The sequence below is a fragment of the Cimex lectularius genome, unplaced genomic scaffold (assembly GCF_000648675.2).
Source record: "Cimex lectularius strain Harlan isolate CLEC.00 unplaced genomic scaffold, Clec_2.1 scaffold102, whole genome shotgun sequence".
In the NCBI taxonomy this organism is placed as follows: Eukaryota; Metazoa; Arthropoda; class Insecta; order Hemiptera; family Cimicidae; genus Cimex; species Cimex lectularius.
In genome coordinates this window covers 336,419-354,644 of record NW_019394228.1, presented here as the reverse complement: position 1 = coordinate 354,644, position 18,226 = coordinate 336,419, and the positions used below count along the sequence as shown (strand labels likewise).

The 18,226-nt window shown below is 33.1% G+C and overlaps 2 non-coding genes across 2 annotated transcripts; one reads left to right on the top strand and one right to left on the bottom strand.

Annotated features, from left to right (window-relative positions):
- Positions 1 to 232: 232 nt before the first annotated feature.
- On the top strand, positions 233 to 305 carry Trnad-auc. The gene has a single exon. It is a non-coding gene; the product is annotated as a tRNA-Asp (tRNA).
- A 13,327-nt stretch (positions 306 to 13,632) lies between these two features.
- Positions 13,633 to 13,706, bottom strand: Trnan-guu. The gene has a single exon. It is a non-coding gene; the product is annotated as a tRNA-Asn (tRNA).
- Between the last annotated feature and the right edge of the window lie 4,520 nt (positions 13,707 to 18,226).

Genomic DNA, 18,226 nt, shown 5'->3' with positions numbered 1-18,226 from the left:
AGTCAATGGCACGAGCGGGATTTGAACCCACGATCTTCGGCTTGATAAGCGGACCACGAAACTAGTGAATTTAATAAGTTTGAAATGAAGTATCCTTCACTAAAGCTCTCCGTGGCCATTTCATTTGTCGCCGAGAATCAAATTGATTACAGGACATTTGAAAAATGGCAAAAAGGAGGGAAATTTCAAAAGGTGTGGTTGAGATGGGAAGATGGTGTCCGAGTGGATCGAGGTCACGATAGCTCAAGTGGTAGAGCGTCGGCGTATCAAGCCGAAGATCGTGGGTTCGAATCCCGCTCGTGCCATTGACTTTTTTATCTCAGCTAAAAACCTTAATTAATTGTATGATATTAATTGGTCAAGCGGACCACGAAACTAGTGAATCTATACAGAATGTCACAAAAACCAAAGGACATTTCTAATAAAGTTCGATATATGTATCCTAAAATTTTAAATACGAATTTTCATTGAAATAAAAAACCTTTTTCCTTGGGTGGATCCGCCGGAGTCAAATTTTCTTCCTCAATGTTCGGCATTCATTAAAAAGCTCACAATTCCACTCGATTTTATCCAATGTCCAGGCTATTACAACCGTTTGATTACTTGATTTATATTCTTTGAGTTTACGCCAGCAAGGTTTAGATTTTGTCTCCAATATATTCGAGAAACATAATAACCGCGGGTGTCGGTGGCCGCAACGGTTTAGGCGTTGACACGGCGTTCATCACTGCAAGGTAAAGGTCCCGGGTTCGAATCCAGCGGCCCTGCATTCGAACCCGACATACTTACAAATGGGCTTTTTTCAGGGGCACCCTGTAAATTGATATGAAAAAAAAAGTTCTGTATGTATGCAAGCATGCTTGTGAATGTAGTGGACAAGTTATAGCTAACAAAAATTTCTACAGTTTTAATTTTAAAAGTGACAAGATTTAAAAACTTTGAAAAAAAATACATACCAATAAATTTTTTTAATGATTTAAAGAAGAAGAAGAAAAAACATAAGGGTAAATTAAGAATAAACCTAAGCAAAAAGATATCAAATGTTTTATTTTGGATCTCCGGAATATAATTACGGAAGCCAAGTTTGACACTGCTTGTAGCTATAAGCTCATAATCCCCTATTTTCTTCCAGATTAGGAGAGTCATTTTTAATTTATCACCATATTTGTGATTTCTGAAGAAACTCGGTAGGAGAAAAACTTGAGAAAAATAATTTCACTTGTACAAAAATTATATTCAGGGCAAAATATATCAACTATGTATCTTCCTAATCTTGCCCCTCAGATTTTCATGTTTTGGCGATAGTTCTTTAATTTTTTAATGGTTTTGTCTGTCCGGCACCGTGGATTCGTATTCAACTCACTTCTCCTTTTGTTTTTTTCTGGACTTATTCTGACATACTATGTTTACTATACTATATTATATTACTATACTATGTTTGATCTTGTTCTCCTAGGTGTTTTGGCTATATTATATTCTCCTTTGGCCAGATGCTTGGTCATTACCCAGACCTCCTTTATATTCTTGCACCGAAGGTCATGTTGTATTTTCTCAGGTTTTGGAAATTTTTAATGCATTCACTGAATATTTCGGACGTGACGCCAAAACCATTAGCAATTTAACGCAATGATTTCCTTTCTTCCTAGAAAGTAACGAAATATGACGCATACAAAATTAACAGAGTAAAGAAAACAGAGAAAAATTGCACCAGGGGATTACAAAAAATGCAAACCGACTAAAAGGAACATTAAAAAGATCCAAAAAAATGTCTAAACTTCGTTTGTTAGTAAACAGTGATTAGTACATTAATCCTTATTATAGCTTATGTAACCAATAAAATTAGTATAGACATAAATAAAACGTGGGTTAAGGTGATGAGCTAAAATATAGAAATTTACATATACTTGGTTGTTTTTTTAACGGAATGAAAAATCGAGAAATAGTACTAACTATAATTACCATTATAAATTAATTAATCTTTATATAAGGCCTTGGTTGAGACAAAATATATAAAGATTAATTCATTGAAAAACGTTATTCGTTCAATCGGACCACGAACTCTGGAATTAACTTTATAGTTCATTATGGCATGTCTTGAAAAAGAGAATGATTATTTTCGGCTGTGAATTAGACAAGTATTTCCTCAGGACATTCCTCAGGAAAATCAAATAAATAAATGAAGATATATAGCGGTCCTCCTTCAACTTCACCTCTCCTTACTCATCGCATTAGTTCAAATGATAAATCAAAAAATAACACGTTGTATTATTAGTTAAAAAATCAAATTTTTGATTATTAAACCATTGTAATAATTTAAATTTAAAAGCATGTTTTTATGCTTAATTTTACAGCAAGTATTCAATTTTTTGAAATAGGCTAACAGTTTTGAATTTTTTTAAATTAATATAATAATGCTTTTCCGAACGGGAAAATATTGTTTTTATTACTTTTCTATGATTCCCGCTCTTAATATTACTAATGAAGTACAAATAATCGTTCAGTTTGTTAAATCGGTGGGTTTTAAACTTGAAAATGTCCAAAGCGATCGATCTTGAAAAATCGCACGCGACTCGGAATAAAGTTCGCCCTGGTTGTAGTGGCAGTAAAGAACATATGTCTTTTTCCATACGGAATCTTTTTTTCTCCCTGGTGTTTGCCCTGTAGTTTAATGGCACTCGGCCTTCTTCAAGTGTCTCGAAACGGAGAAGCAATAATTTCGGTACGTGGAATGGGGTTCTCTCGGCCCCTTTGTTTCACAAATCTTTCGTTTTTGGCCGCCACTTGTCAATGAGCTGTACTATCCAAGCTAGCAAGTCAAAGGAAATCTCGTGCGACTTCGGCCCACACTTGGTTTCAACTTGGATTAACTTTTGAAAAACCGTTTCCCCTTCAAATATCTGGATTAATATACGGATTTTTAAAGGCGTGTTTGTTTTCCAAAAACTTAATTTTGTCTGCAGCCTATCAACCCCAACTGCTGTTTTAAAATCATAAAGCCATATTCAAGACAGTTTGATAAATTTATGTTTGAATTTGAGTCGTGAAAAAATTTATAACGGAATAATCACTGAGAACATAGGAAAGGAAATTTGACGGTCAATATAACTTAATTTCTTGTAATTTTAATTTCAAACTTTTTTCAAAACTTTCAAACTTTCAAACTTAATTTTTTTACTTTATTAGGCCACATATAATTTCTTGCCTTCAAATTAACAGTTTTTCCTTCAAATTAACCTATTTCCATTTCAGTTTAACTCGTTTAACGTAAATTAGCGCCTTTTAATTTCAAATTAGTATTTTATTAAATTACAAATTAACCCAGTTTTAAGGCGTGTTTATTTTCCACAAACTTAATAAATTTTTGATTGAATTTTCAATAAAACCATTCACTACTATACATTTATCGTTTTTAATACACACATGGAACAGTGATGTATATTTATGTATGTATATTTATATTTATTTATGTATATGTATGTATATTTATGTATTTATTTATGTATGTGATGTATATTGTATTTAACGTAAATTAGCGCCTTTTAACTTCAAATTAGTATTTTATTAAATTACAAATTAACCCAGTTTTAAGGCGTGTTTATTTTCCAAAAACTTAATAAATTTTTGATTGAATTTTCAATAAAACCATTCACTACTATACATTTATCGTTTTTAATACACACATGGAACAGTGATGTATATTTATGTATGTATATTTATATTTATTTATGTATATGTATGTATATTTATGTATTTATTTATGTATGTGATGTATATTGTATTTAACGTAAATTAGCGCCTTTTAATTCCAAATTAGTATTTTATTAAATTACAAATTAACCCAGTTTTAAGGCGTGTTTATTTTCCACAAACTTAATAAATTTTTGATTGAATTTTCAATAAAACCATTCACTATTATACATTTATCGTTTTTAATACACACATGGAACAGTGATGGATACTTTTTTAGGCCACATATAATGTTTTGTCGACAAATTAACCTATTCCCATTTCAAGTTAACTTGTTTAACGTAAAATAGGGCCTTTTAATTTCAAATTAATATTTTTTAAATTACAAATTAGCCCTGTTTTAAGAAACTAAAAAAATAGCCAGGAGATGGCATGGCATATAAACATGTAAAATAAAATCCCTGTATATTTGAGAGTTTTTGTTTTAAATATAAAGTACTTGAGCTTTGTTAGTCTATACTCTATATGATAAATAGCGGACGAGGCGGCTAAGGCCGGGACGTCCCAACCTCCGGACTTAATCACCGTGATCCGATCCTCTGAAGTTAAGGATGCAATAAAAAACATGATTAAAAGAAGGTGGCAGCGTCAATGGGCACAGAGTAGCTCTTGCGTATCAATAGCACTATCGATGGGTGCCCTCGGTTGGGTCTGACTCCTAGAAGTAGGGTCATCCTCACTCAATTAAGAATAGGCCATGCGAGGATGACACACGGACACTTACTTTTGGGCCAAAACGTACGTATGTGTCCGGTATGCAGAGAAAGATTGCTCGATGTGTCCCACCTAACTGAAGGATGGAATTCCTTGGCTCTATAAAGAGAGCACGCAGGAATGCCATCCGATTTAAGAATTGAGCAGGGCAGCGAGTATTTGAGTCCCCTGTTCAGATTCCTGGAGGAAACGGGGTTGTTCTATTGTATATAGTAATAATAATTGCGTATACTAGTTTGTATTGAGTGTGAATGTATTTATTAGCGTGAATGTGTGATGTGAGAGGGTCGATGTCGGAATATCGAGACCCCCATCGACGCTCAATTACGTCAGTTGTAAAATATACATATAAAGGATGTGTGAGTGTGAATGTATTTATTAGCGTGAATGTATGATATGAAAAGGACAATGCAGAATATGGAGTACCCCATCGAACCACAGTTAGGTTAGTTTTATAATATGTTTAAAGGGTGATAGAAAAATATCGAGTACTCCATCCCCTAATTGAACGAATAGTATGTAAATAGGAGTGAACGTATTTACGAATGAACGTGAGTATGAATGGGTTTGGAACGGCATGCGTTGGGTGCTGAATTGACCTGGCTGTTGACAGCACCCCTCCCCTGGAGCCCAACCTTGGTGGCTGGACGGAACTGAGGTCTGCCAACACCCGGGGCGGGTGACTCTTGAGTCTACCAGCGATTTACTGAAAATAGCAAAAGCTGGAATTGCCGGTGGACTACGAGAAGCCAATAGGCTCAACTCGGCACATGTTTGTATATAGGCACGTACAGGTGCGGATTTGAGCCTATACAAATCCAAATCCAAACCCAAAAATGATACAATTTGCAATTAAAGTGGAAAAGGATATAAAATGTCCCTTAAATTATTACTGAGTTTTTTCTAACATATAGGATAAATGGACCCATAAGTTTTTAGTTTTGTTGGCTGACGTTGGTAATTTTTTTGCATCTAAGTAAACAAAATAATAGATTAGCATAGTATTTCATAAACGACAAATAAAGATTTCTGTTTTTTTCTTGAGAAATTGAGAAAACCCTCTGACAATTAATTACAATTAAAATTAAGACATAAAATTAAATAGGTTTTTTAACAATTCGATAATTTATTAAATAATCATTACTTTATAGACGAACAGAATCGTATATAAAAAAATTGAATTTTACAAGAATCATTTGTTTTTATATTTAATGTTATTTGACATTTTAATTTTAATTAATTTGCCTGTAGTATTTTATATAAGATCGCATTTTATATTTGTTTTAAATTCTCAAATATTTAAGAATTTTACTAATACATGCTTATATTTCATCCGATCTCATTTCTTAATTGTAAATATTAACTATATGCTCTTATAAAAGGTCAAGTATTTTATATTTAAACAAATACTCGCGAAATATACAGGAATTTATCTTTACATGCCTATAATTCATAATATCTTTTAAGTTCTTTTAATGATTTAAAGGAAGGGTTAATTTTGAATTTAAAAATGTTAATTTGAAGTTGAAAAGAGATTAATTGAAATTAGAAATAGTATTTGATGTTTAGATCGGTTGAGATGAAACGTCAGTGACACGATCGGGATTCGAACCCACGTTCTTCGGCTAAATACCCCGCTGCTCTACCACTTGAGCTGTCGTAACTTATCTCAACCAATACTTAAAGATTAATTAATTGAAAAAAATTTATTTGGTTAATTGGACGACGAAATCTAATCGATTTAATAAGCAAAATGAAGTATGCTTCACTAAATCTCTCCGTGGCCATTTCATTTGTCGCCGAGAATCAAATAGATTACACGATATTTGAAAAATGGCAAAAAGGAGGGAAAATTCAAAAGGTGGGGTTGAGATGGGAAGTTAAGTGTCCGAGTGGATTGAGGTCAAGAAAGCTCAAGTGGTAAAGCAGTGACGTATTGAGCCGAAGATCGTGGGGTCGAATCCCGCTCGTGACACTGACTTTTTTAGCTCAACCAATACCTTATTTAAAGATTAATTAATTGAAAAGAATTTATTTGGTCAATCGGAAACCTAATCGATTAATCATTACATCATTTTATTTTTAGAGAAAAAAAATTGTACGACAAATTCCACTTATCGGGACCAAATTATAGGCGTCAGTCCATGTCCTTCGGCTAATAAGCTTTTATCAATGTTTAAAACATTATTCTGAAAACCCCACCATAAAAAAACCGTCGTCTACATCAGGATTCTAGATTTCTATTTCTATCAGAGTTAAACCTCAATCGTTAGAGTCATTTTGAAAACGGGCAAGGTTCCATTCGACATAAAATGTTCTAGACCTATTAGGTTACTTAGCGTAAAAAAAAATAAACTTGGGTTGAATTTTGTCGTGTCCGGAATAAATTCACCCGGGAGAACAGAGTGCCGAGAAAATGTGCTTGGAAGCCGCTGCTCCGGCCGGATTTTATTAATTCATATTTTTGTTTGGGAAAGGACAAAAAAAAGATGACGTATTGATTCCTTTACTCGATCGCACGCGGGCGTATCTTCATCATGTGCCTGGCCCGGCGGTTATCAACTCGTCTCCGTGGGACGGGACGCCGATCAAAGAAAAAAAAGTTACGTCTCGCTTCGCTTTTTCCCGCCCTTTTAATTATTCCTGCTACTCTTATGAAAAAGCCGCTTGCGCATTTATTATTTAGAAAAGATTTTTTTTTATTTAACTTGTTATTTGAAGGTGGGTGTGAACTTCAAAATCGGTTTAGCTCAGAGCTGATTTAGAAATTAGTTTGGTAAAAAGTACCCCATCAAATTAGTTAGGTTAATTACTATAGTGAATGTGGGTATAGTGCTACGAGGGCAAGACATGGCCGAAATACCAATACCCCGGTGCCTCCCCAATGTTTAATTGTGGAAACTGTTTGAAAGGCTCTATATGCAAGAATGTATTTATTTGCATGAATAGTTAAACGTGGATGGGCGAAGCTGCGGCGGAATATACAGCAACCGAAAAGGTTGCTGGTTTCATTTGGCTCATAGACCGTCATGTTAAAACTCCCATTAAAACCTGCTAACTATAAAAAAAGAATTCGAAACTATTAAAACCTTAGCAAAAAACAATGAATATCTAGAAATATTTATTGATAGGTTGCTAGTTAAAAGAACAATACTACACGACATTTGAAAATGGCAAAAAGAGGGAAAATTCGAAAGGTTGTAGGTGAAGATGGGGTGTTGGTGTCCGAGAAGATCGAAGTCAAGATAGCTCAAGTGTAGTCAAGAGAAGCGGCGTATTTAGCCGAAGGTCGTGGGTTCGAATCCCGCTCGTCACACGAACTTTTTTATCTCAACCAAGACCTTAGAAAGAATAATTAAGTGAAAGATGTAACTTGGTCAATTGACTACGAAAACGTAAATGAGTTATTAAAATTCTTAAACAAGAAGGTTTTAGAATAGCTTTTAGACCTCCCGGGCATGAGGGTAAACTGCGTCCACCCACATATTACACATCCCCCTACCTACACTTACACTGACATAAGTACACTAACAGTACACACCNAATAGCTTTTAGAAACGTGTTCACTTAGAAACATCCACTCAAAACCTAAAGACAAGGTAGACAATTTGGAAAAAAGCTGGTTTTACCAACTTAACAGAAACAATTCCAACATTAAATATATAGGACAAAGCGGTAGAGAAATAAAAACGAGAGCTAGAGAACACTTGCCTAAATTAAACGAATTTTCGGAATTTAAGTACCATCTAAAAGAAGCAAAACACAATTTAAATTTAAATTTAAATGCAACAGTGTTAAATAGTTTCAACAAAGGGAGGGAACTAGATTGGTTTGAGAAATTTGAAATTCAAAAAAAGTAAAATTGAACATGGAGATAAATGCATTAATAATATAATCGATATTGATCAACCTCCTACTTTAAATATGTACGTAAATGATATTATATGTCCAAAATAAATAAATTAATTAATTTAATTTTTATTAATTTTATCATTAATTTACTAATCTATTATTGAGGTATTATTTTAATTTAATTTTTGTTTTGTACCTTAATATGTTAATAATACAAGTAATTATTATTATTAATATTAATATAATGTTTACTTGTGTTATAATTTCCACTTTTCGCACGTTCAAAATTGAGCGGCTTTAAAAACTAGCTTCTCATTGGAACGTCGTGTTGGCGGAGGATCGGCGGGTTCAATTTTGCAATTCATGTCGAGAGACATGGTTGTAGAACTTCTTCAACTTGATGATGAGCTGTAAGCTCGAAATCCTTATCGTTAAAAACAACTTTCTGTGATATGAATTATCGTTTTAAAAGGATTGAAAACCGCACACTCCACCGTTCATCAATTCTAAGAATTCGTTAGATTTCGTGGTCCGATTGACCAAATTACATGTTTCAATTAATTAATCTTTATGTAAGGTCTTGGTTGAAATAAAAAAGTCGGTGCCACGAGCGGGATTCGAACCCACGACCTTCGGCTAAATACGCCGCTGCTCTACCGCTTGAGCTATCGTGGCTTCGATCCACTCGGACACCAACTTCCCAACCTTCTCAACCCAACCTTTCGAATTTTCCCTCCTTTTTACCATTGTTCATTCAAAAGGTTGGATTGAAATAGGAAGTTGGTGTCCGGGTGGATCGAAGTCAACAAAAATAAAATTAAAAATTATATAAATTTAATAATTGAAATGTTGGATTTTTCTTTTATAGATTAAGAAATTTCTTAACAAAAAATTGTAATACACACGGTGAGGTTACCTACCGCTGTCTATCTATTATTGTATTGTTTTTATTATCCAAGTTTATTTAATTGATAATCAATTTAATTGCTAAATAAATTAATTCGTCAAATTAACCATTACTTCATGTAGTTAGAGATTTCGGTGTTCGCAATAACAATATTCAGATTTTTTTTTTTTTTTCAAATAACAAGAATTTTTGCTCAAAATTAAAAATCATCCGGACCGAGAATTCAGCGTTAGAAAACCTTTCAGAAAACGTTGCTTTCTACAGAATATAAATTTTACTCATTTCGTACTTTTTCCCATAAAAGCACCAATAAACAAAAATATGGGGGGAAAGATATTCACCCTGTATATTTTAGTTTTTGTCAAGATATTTTTTAACTATTACATATAAAAGATAATTATTTATATATAATAGTTTAATTTTTATATGTTATTTTACAAACGAATCAATTGTAAATTTTGAAGTTTTACAACAACAAAAACTATGCTTTTTATTTGATTGAACACAACTTTTAATTGTAATTAACATTCATATGGCATTTAAATTTTTCAAATTTCAAATGGTTTAAATAAAGTGTAAATTTGAAATTAAAAAAGGTTTAAATTATAATTAAAGAAGATAAACGTAAAGTTAAAATAAAGTTTAATTTGATGTTAGAAAGGATTTATTTGTTGTTAAAATGGTTAATTTGAAATTAAAAATGAATTTGAAGAAAAAAAATCTATACATTCAGTTTCCCTCAAATATTGAACTGATTTGACAAGTCAACATTTCCCGAATTACACTCGTTGACACCAAAAATAATGGAAGTTAGTTTTTCAATTATAATTCCTCATAATCCAGCTGTGCTTCTAAAACTGTAATTCTGTATTCAACTTTGTTTTCCAATGTATTCTGTAATTTATTTTACCATGGTACTCCTATGAGTATGATCTAGTGGAATCAAGCTTTAGATGTTTGAGCAATTCAATAACAATTATGAAATAAAGAGGGAATTAGGAAATATACTCATTAATAGGTAGAGTATAAAACCGATAACTACCAAATACCAGAAATATTAAGCGTTTTTTAAATAATTAATTTAATATCCAATAATAATAATATTAATATTATACGAAATGAAAAGAAAGGACCCAACTGGAATCAGCTTTTTTTTACTCAGACTATCCAACAGACCCGAAGTGTGCAAGAAATACAAACCAGACGTTTATTCCTTAACCACATCAATACAAACTTTACACTTAAGCCGATTTCCGATTGTATTTATATCCCTAGTATATATTTCAATATCCCTTGCACAAAAAGTCCAGTGAACGACAGTCCTTAATGAGAATCTACCGTTAGTACACGCATAATCCCTATAAACATATGGCCTACATAAAACGTAAACCAGAGAGAAACGGCGTACGATAAAAAAAAAAGCTCACTTTTGTTAAATTAAACACTGTTTGTAATATTCTCCAGAAAAAGATGCCTCGACGTTAAAAATTATGTTTCGAGAAGCGTACAAAGGATGAAATTCGTGGCTAAATCTTATCTCGAGTGGTTAGCGCGGTTTGGAAATTGGTCCCCGAGGATTAATCATGTTCGGCCACAGATCACTGCTTCCGTTCCGCAACATCTTCAATTATAAACATGTTATAAAGTTCATTTTTTATTAATACATTTTTATGTATATATTTATTTAGAAATCGTGAGATGCGGTCTGGTGTGGTGTCAGTGTCAAAAAAACATTTTCTTTATCGTGCCAACGTTTCGATTTTTATTGAGATCGTCATCAGGGCCTGGGATGTACAAACATTGTTCACATATAATAATTACATTTTGGATGTAGAAAAGTGAATTTATGCAATGCAAAATATATTTTTTAAATATTCACAAAGTATTTCTACTCACTCAAAGTGTTTGTCTTCTGTGTAATTGTGCCATTCTTGCGTGTCGTGTGGAGAGTGCCAGTGAGATTTTAATGTTTTATGTTTATATACGTTGGATTTTCAAGGGGTGGGGAAGGATGTCGGTAACTTTTCCACATCCAAAATGTAATTGTTATATGTAAACAATGTTTGTAAATCCCAGGCTCTGAAGATGATCTCAATAAAGATCGAAACGTTGGCACGATAAAGAAAATGTTTTTCTGAAACCTACATCACACCAGACCGCATCTCACGATTTATAAATAAATATCGATTAACGGTCACTAATCACCACACATTTATGTATATATAAAAATGAGTTGCTCCATAGCCACGGAACGTTTATTAATGGTCAACTCAGTATATTGGCTGAAGGGATAAAACTGCAAGATTTCCGACGCTATTATCGGCGTACGGTTCAAAAAGGACACCTTGATCGTTTAACAAAATTCCGTCCGCGTGCGTGATTTTAAGGGTGTGGAATTTAAAAGGCCCCTCCGACGTGGGTTGTCCACACGAGTGGATAGGCTATGTTTTGAGGTTGTCGTGCAATTTTCTAGGTCAGCCGGGAAAATAATAAGTTGTCGGCTTGGCTGTTCGAACTATGAAAAAAAATAGGAGAAAGTAATTGAATAGTAAGCTGTAGAGGTTCTCTTAAGCTTCGTGAATCTAATAATTAACATGGTACTTTCAACTTCTTCAAGAATTCCCTTTTCAAATTAAGGCGGTTGTAAGAAGGTTTATATTTGTTTATTTTATTTTTTAATATGCAACCGAAGAAAGTGCAGAGTTTATGCCGCTGAACGCCGGCTATGAGGAGGTAAAAAGACTACTCAATTATATTTAAATTTTTAATTATACGGATATTGCAATACATTACTTAAAGGATGGCAACAGAACAGTATATACTAAGAATCTTTTTATTTTGAACTTCTTTGTATCCAAACAATAAGTATCAATAATAAATAAGTTTTAAAAACTTGCAAAAAAACACTGTGGATGTAGGGTTTTGTACTAGCAGTAGTATAGCTTTCTCCATCAAAGCAACTCTTTTTACTTTCAATCTAACATTTTTATTTTTGGATTAATCCTCACTTATAAAACTGATAAGATGATATAAAATATAAGCATGTAAAGTAAACTGCCAATGTATTTTAGATGTCATACAAAAGCCCGCGCAGGTGCTCCTTATGCAGAGAAAGGTTGCTCGTTGTGTCCCACATAACAGAACTTGGTCATGCCTTGGTTCCATCCAAAGAGCGGGTAGGTATGCCCAGGAATTTAGGAATTGTTCTCGGGCACAGCAGCGAATTTCTAGGTCCCCAGTTCCGTATTTTAAAGGACGTTGTGTGATTTTGTTGTATACAGATCTGTTTTATTTTATCCTATTTTTTTTGTGGTTATTTTTTTTTGATTGCGCGAATTTATTAGTGTGAGTGGTGAGGCTGATGGTGAAATTCGAAAAACCTGGATCGAGTACTCCATCGACTAATCAGAATGAGTGCAATGTACATAGGTGTGAATGTATTTATTTGTGCCACCGTATTATAGACGTTGGTTAGTTTTAGGCTAGAATAGTTTGCATGCTTTGAGGGCTGAAATGAACTAGCTTTCGAAAGCCACCGTTGTAGAATAACCACGATGATTAGGAACGGCGACCATCTCCTGAGCATCAGGCTAGCGGGTAAGTGACCCAGCCGCAAAACGGGGTAGGTCAACTCCCCTGAAGTATAGACCCTAGGGTCTGTTCATCGACGAGAACCCTTGGGGGTGAAAGTCCAATTTGACGAAGAAAAGAAGAAGAAAAATAACTTTATTCTGGGACTGGTGTCCCTAAGAATAATTTACATGAACTAAATAAAGGAAGTTCCTTCTATGAAGTTAAAAGTAAAAAAAAAGAAGATAGAAATCTTGGTATAATGTATACCAATAAGGCAGGACAGCAGAAAAAAATACGAGAATATTAAACAAAAATAACAAATGTTAACGTGAGGTCTCTGCTTGGAGGGAGAGGAGGTGATTGTACAGGTGGGATTTAAAGGAGGAAAAGGAGGCAGCGTGACGAATAGAAAGGGGAAGGGAGTTCCAGAGTTTAGGGGCTCGGATCAGAAAGGATCTTTCGAAGGTATGAGTTGTATGTTGCGGAAGGNTAAAGAATTATTATTTTATATGATGTGTAAATAAAATTTGTTAACACAAATTGAAATGTACATGGCGCGTTTACCATTGTCAACCCCCTATTTTTTATCAATTTTATTAGCCATAATAAATTCATTTATTCTTTTATTGTTAAATAAATAAATTGGTTTTTTGTTAAGAAAGTTGGAGAATATTTCGTTTATTTTTTAAAGCGCTTTTAATATACAAATATTTAAATATTGAAGTGTTAATACTAAATGGTTATAACCTTTTTTGTAACTTCACTAGTTTTCGTGGTTCGATTGACCAATTAATATCGTTCAATTAATGAAGGTTTTTAGTTGAGATAAAAAAAGTCAGTGTCACGAGCGGGATTTGAACCCACGACCTTCCACTCAACAGGCCGCTGTTCTAACCACTTGAGCTATCGTGACTTCGATCCACTCGGTCACTAACTTCTCATCACAACCGCACCTTTCGAATTTTCCCTCCTTTTTGCCATTTTTCAAATATCGTGTAATCTATTTGATTCTCGGCGACAAATGAAATGGCCACGGAAAGCTTTAGTGAAGTGTACTTCATTTTAACTTATTAAATTCACTAGTTTTCGTGGTCCGCTTGACCAATTAATATCTTTCAATTAATTAACGTTTTTAGTTGAGATAAAGAAGTCAGGGTCACGAGCGGGATTCGAACCCACGACCTTCGGCTAAATACGCCGCTGCTCTACCACTTGAGCTATCGAGACTTCGATCCACTTACTCACTGACTTTTACAAAGGTTTAAAAAGGTTACTTTTTTTTGCAACCTTGTAGATTCTTGTACTAGCAACGGTATAGCTGCATTTTCCATGAAATCAATTCTTTTTAATTTCAAACTAACCTTTTTTAAACCTAAACTAACCTTCTTTATTCCAACATTAACACTTTTTAATTTCAAATTAACCCATTCGTTAAAGTATTGAAAAACGTAGAAGATACAGTGAAAACCCGTTTATCCGGACCCGCCAGTTAAAATAATTTTTCTAAATTTTACATAATTCTCAATATATTTATATTGTTTTATTAAATTCATAATTCAACTATGAGAACTTTATTTCGTCGTTCGAAATTCGTAAAGGCCGCCAAATCGCTCTTCCACTAGTCACGCGATCGAGGAGGTCGGAAAGGCATACAGTCACGTTTTTGTTTAAAAAAACAAATTTAAAAAGAGGTGTATTCTATTTTAAAAGAAAATGCTAATTAGAAATTGCTGTGTCGTGTTATTCGTATGTTGGCTTCCATCAAAACGGTTTTTTTTATTACATATACTTTTTTTATAAATTTTTCGCGAACCCCGTGTCCAGACTTAAACAAAAGCCAATAAAAGACTATCAATTACTTTAAATGTAACTTGATATGTAAATAAGTGTACACTTTTGGTTTTGTGTGTCTGTGTGTGTTTTTTAAGTCCTTTTTATCACACGATCCTTATAAAAGCACAAATTTTCGGATTATCCAGACAGACTTTCGACCATCTGGACAAGTGAACAAGTCCCCTCCCTTCGTACAGCAGTTTTACTTTACACGCTTATAAATCATACTTCCTCCTATGTTTCTTTAATGTTATAAAAAAGGGTCAACTTGAAATTAAAAACGGGTAAATATGAACTTAAAATGGGTTATGGCTTAATTTGAAATTAAAATAATTAATTTGAAGTTAGAAAGGCTTAATATAAAAGTGGTTATAAAAAATGATTATTCGGAGATCGTGAGATGCGGTCTATTGTAACGTAGGTTTTAGAAAAACTTTTTCTTTATCGTGCCAACGTTTCGATCTTTATTGAGATCATCTTCAGGGCCTGGGATTAATAAACATTGTTTAAATTTTACAAACAATGTTTATAAATCCCTGGCCCTGAAGATGATCTAAATAAAGATCGAAACGTTCGCATGATAAAGAAAACGTTTTACTAAAACCTACGTCACACCAGACCGCATCTCACGATCTTCGAATAATCATTGACTGTCACTAAACACCACACACGTAATAAAAAATGGTAATTTAAAATTAAAAAGATGTTATTAAAAATTAAAAAAGGTTAATTTGAAGTTAAAAAGGGATAATTTGACGGAGAAAAGCTAAAATCTTTCATTGAAATCAGTAGACAATCCAGAACCCTGGCGGATTTAAATGGATGTACGTTGTAAATAAAGAATACAGACTTTTGGTCGTTTAGCCATTTAAAAAAATCCTACGTGGAAAATCGCGCGTTATTTCAAGCAGTTGTACAAAAGACGGCGGTAACAAGATTGCATGTCGTATATGCAGATGTGAAAGCCAATAAAAGCTATTTCCTAATATCGTCAAGGGTCGGTTAACCGCTTCAAAACTTACGGCTAACCTTTTTCTTGCCCTTGTTTAGCAGTGTTAAAATAGTTTTAACGTTAATTGACGTACAACCGTTTACGTTACAATTTCTTGCAATCAGCAGTGATCTGGGTCACAATCAAATTGAAACAAAACTATTTTTTTTCCATTTCTGCACATGCTTTCCCTTTGGGGGATCTAAGAAGAAAAGTTTTTTAATCCATTTTCAAACACACGACTTTCAACTGTGTAAAACAATGCAGCAACAAGGTTTCTTAAAAGAACTGGAAACGAATTAATTACAATAAAAATAAAAATAAAATATTGTTCTTATAATTTGAAAGTTTATTAAAATATAAAATTGGTGATGGCATAAAACTTCAAATTAACACATTTTAATTTCAACATAACCCTTTCTTTAAAACATCATAAAAGCCAAAGAGATGGCATGAAATAAAATAACGTGAAGTAAAAGTTCTATATATGAAAAAAATAATAAGACGTTTAGAAGACAAATATGGAAATTTAGTATGTAGAAAATTTAAAAATATATACAAAATTAAATCTTAAAAAAAGCTTCTTTTATTGACTTGAGCATTTTTAAATAATTTTTTATAGTTAAATTATTTTTTATTAAAAAATCTCTAATAATCGTTCGTTTTTATATTTAATTTTATATAACTCATACATTTATTTGTAATTAATTTGCATGTGGTATTTTATTTAAGAACCCATTTTATATTAATAAAAGTATAATCCTTAATGTGTATTTTAATTAATTATACTTTTAATCCAAGCTCTTGGTTGGGGTGAAAAATCAAATGTTACCACCGGGATTCGATCCACGACCTTCGGCTCACTGCACCTCTGCTCTAACCACTAGAGCTTAATTGAAAAAATCACGATAGCTCTAATGCTTAGAGCAGCAGCGATTTTAGCCAAAAGTCGTGGGTTCGAATCCCGTTCTTTACACTTACTTTTTCATCTGAACGGAGACATTACATTAAAAGTATAATTAATAAAAATAATTACTATGGTCGATTATGACCACTAAATACATATGTTGATTATTATTTAATTTATATGTCAAATTTTATATCATTTTTTTCGACAGTGGCCAATTCGTTTTTATTAAAAAAAAAAATCGGACATAAACAAGAATTTTATTTTTCACGCTTATTTCATACTATCTCGTACGTGTTTTTCTATTTCTTTAAAGAACGGGTTAATTTAAAGTTCCAAAAAGTTTTTTTTTATAACTTTCCTTTAAGGAAAGCTAATTTATGGCCTTATGTTAATCATATTAGCCAATTCCAAAAAGTTAATTTGGCGTAAAAAAAGTGGACTTGAAAAAAGTGGATTTGACAGGAAAATGCTATAGAAAAAGTATATTGTTCGATTTATCTCTTTTTACTGTAACCAAAAAAGAAATAATCGACAAGTCATAATACCCATGTTCATCGATTTATCTATGAATTTCCCTAGACCATTTAACCGTAAATTCCTGCGAGCCGTGGCAGTTGACATACTGGAATTATTAAATATTCAAAACTCTGTGGCAGTTTCCTTCCCTCAAGTTGAGTAACAATCACATATGAAGAAACTTCATAATATGAATGAATTAGGTTCTCATCTGGTAATAGAAATTCGTCGTAATTTGATAGTGATTTTGCTCCTTTTAACAGGTTAAATAAACCGCAATTGAAACTGTTAATTTTAATGAGATATACACATTACATATGTTAACCAAACTATTCAGCCAAAGTTATTTTTATATAGACAAGTAAGTTTACGTTTTCTTTCTTTTCATGAAGTACATTTTACTCGTACAGGCATAATTTTAACCGGAGCCTATTGAAGAGTTGCGACAACAATAGGACGTGCCTCCCCCGAGGCGCTCTCGTATTCATATATATTCCAATTTAGATGGTGCACGCTTTAACAAAATTTGGCTCCAGGGAATAGCTGTCTTAATGAAGTATATTACTCCAATAAGGCAGTTGAGAGGCGTTGAGATTAACATACACATACGGTTAAATATTGACACAAAATTGCGATTAGACAATGGAAATTGATTTATAATTCCATAAATTGACAGCTGACGAAATAAGTCAACTTCTTTTAAATATAAACTTACAATTAATATTCAAAACAACACTCCTTTTTCTATCACTTGTTATGTGTTAGGACTTGCCAGTAAATAGTAAACATGCCAACCAAGTTTTCTATACATTTTTTTATAATTTCGTGGTCCGCGTGACCAATAAATACTTTACAATTAATTAAGGTTTTTAGTTGAGATGAAAAAAAGTTAATGGCACGTGAGGGATTCGAACCCACGACCTTCGGCTAGATACGCCGCTGCTCTACCACCTGAGCTATCGTGACCTTTATCCACTCGGGCATCAACTCCCCATCTCAACCCCACCTTATGAGTTTTCCCTCCTTTTGCCATTTTTCACTTTTTTTCATCTCAACTAAAAACCTTAATTAATTGTAAAGTATTTATTGGTCACGCGGACCACGAAATTAGTGAATTTAATGAATTAAAATGAAGTACATTTCACTAAAGCTCTCCGTCGCCATTTCAATTGTCGTCGAGAAT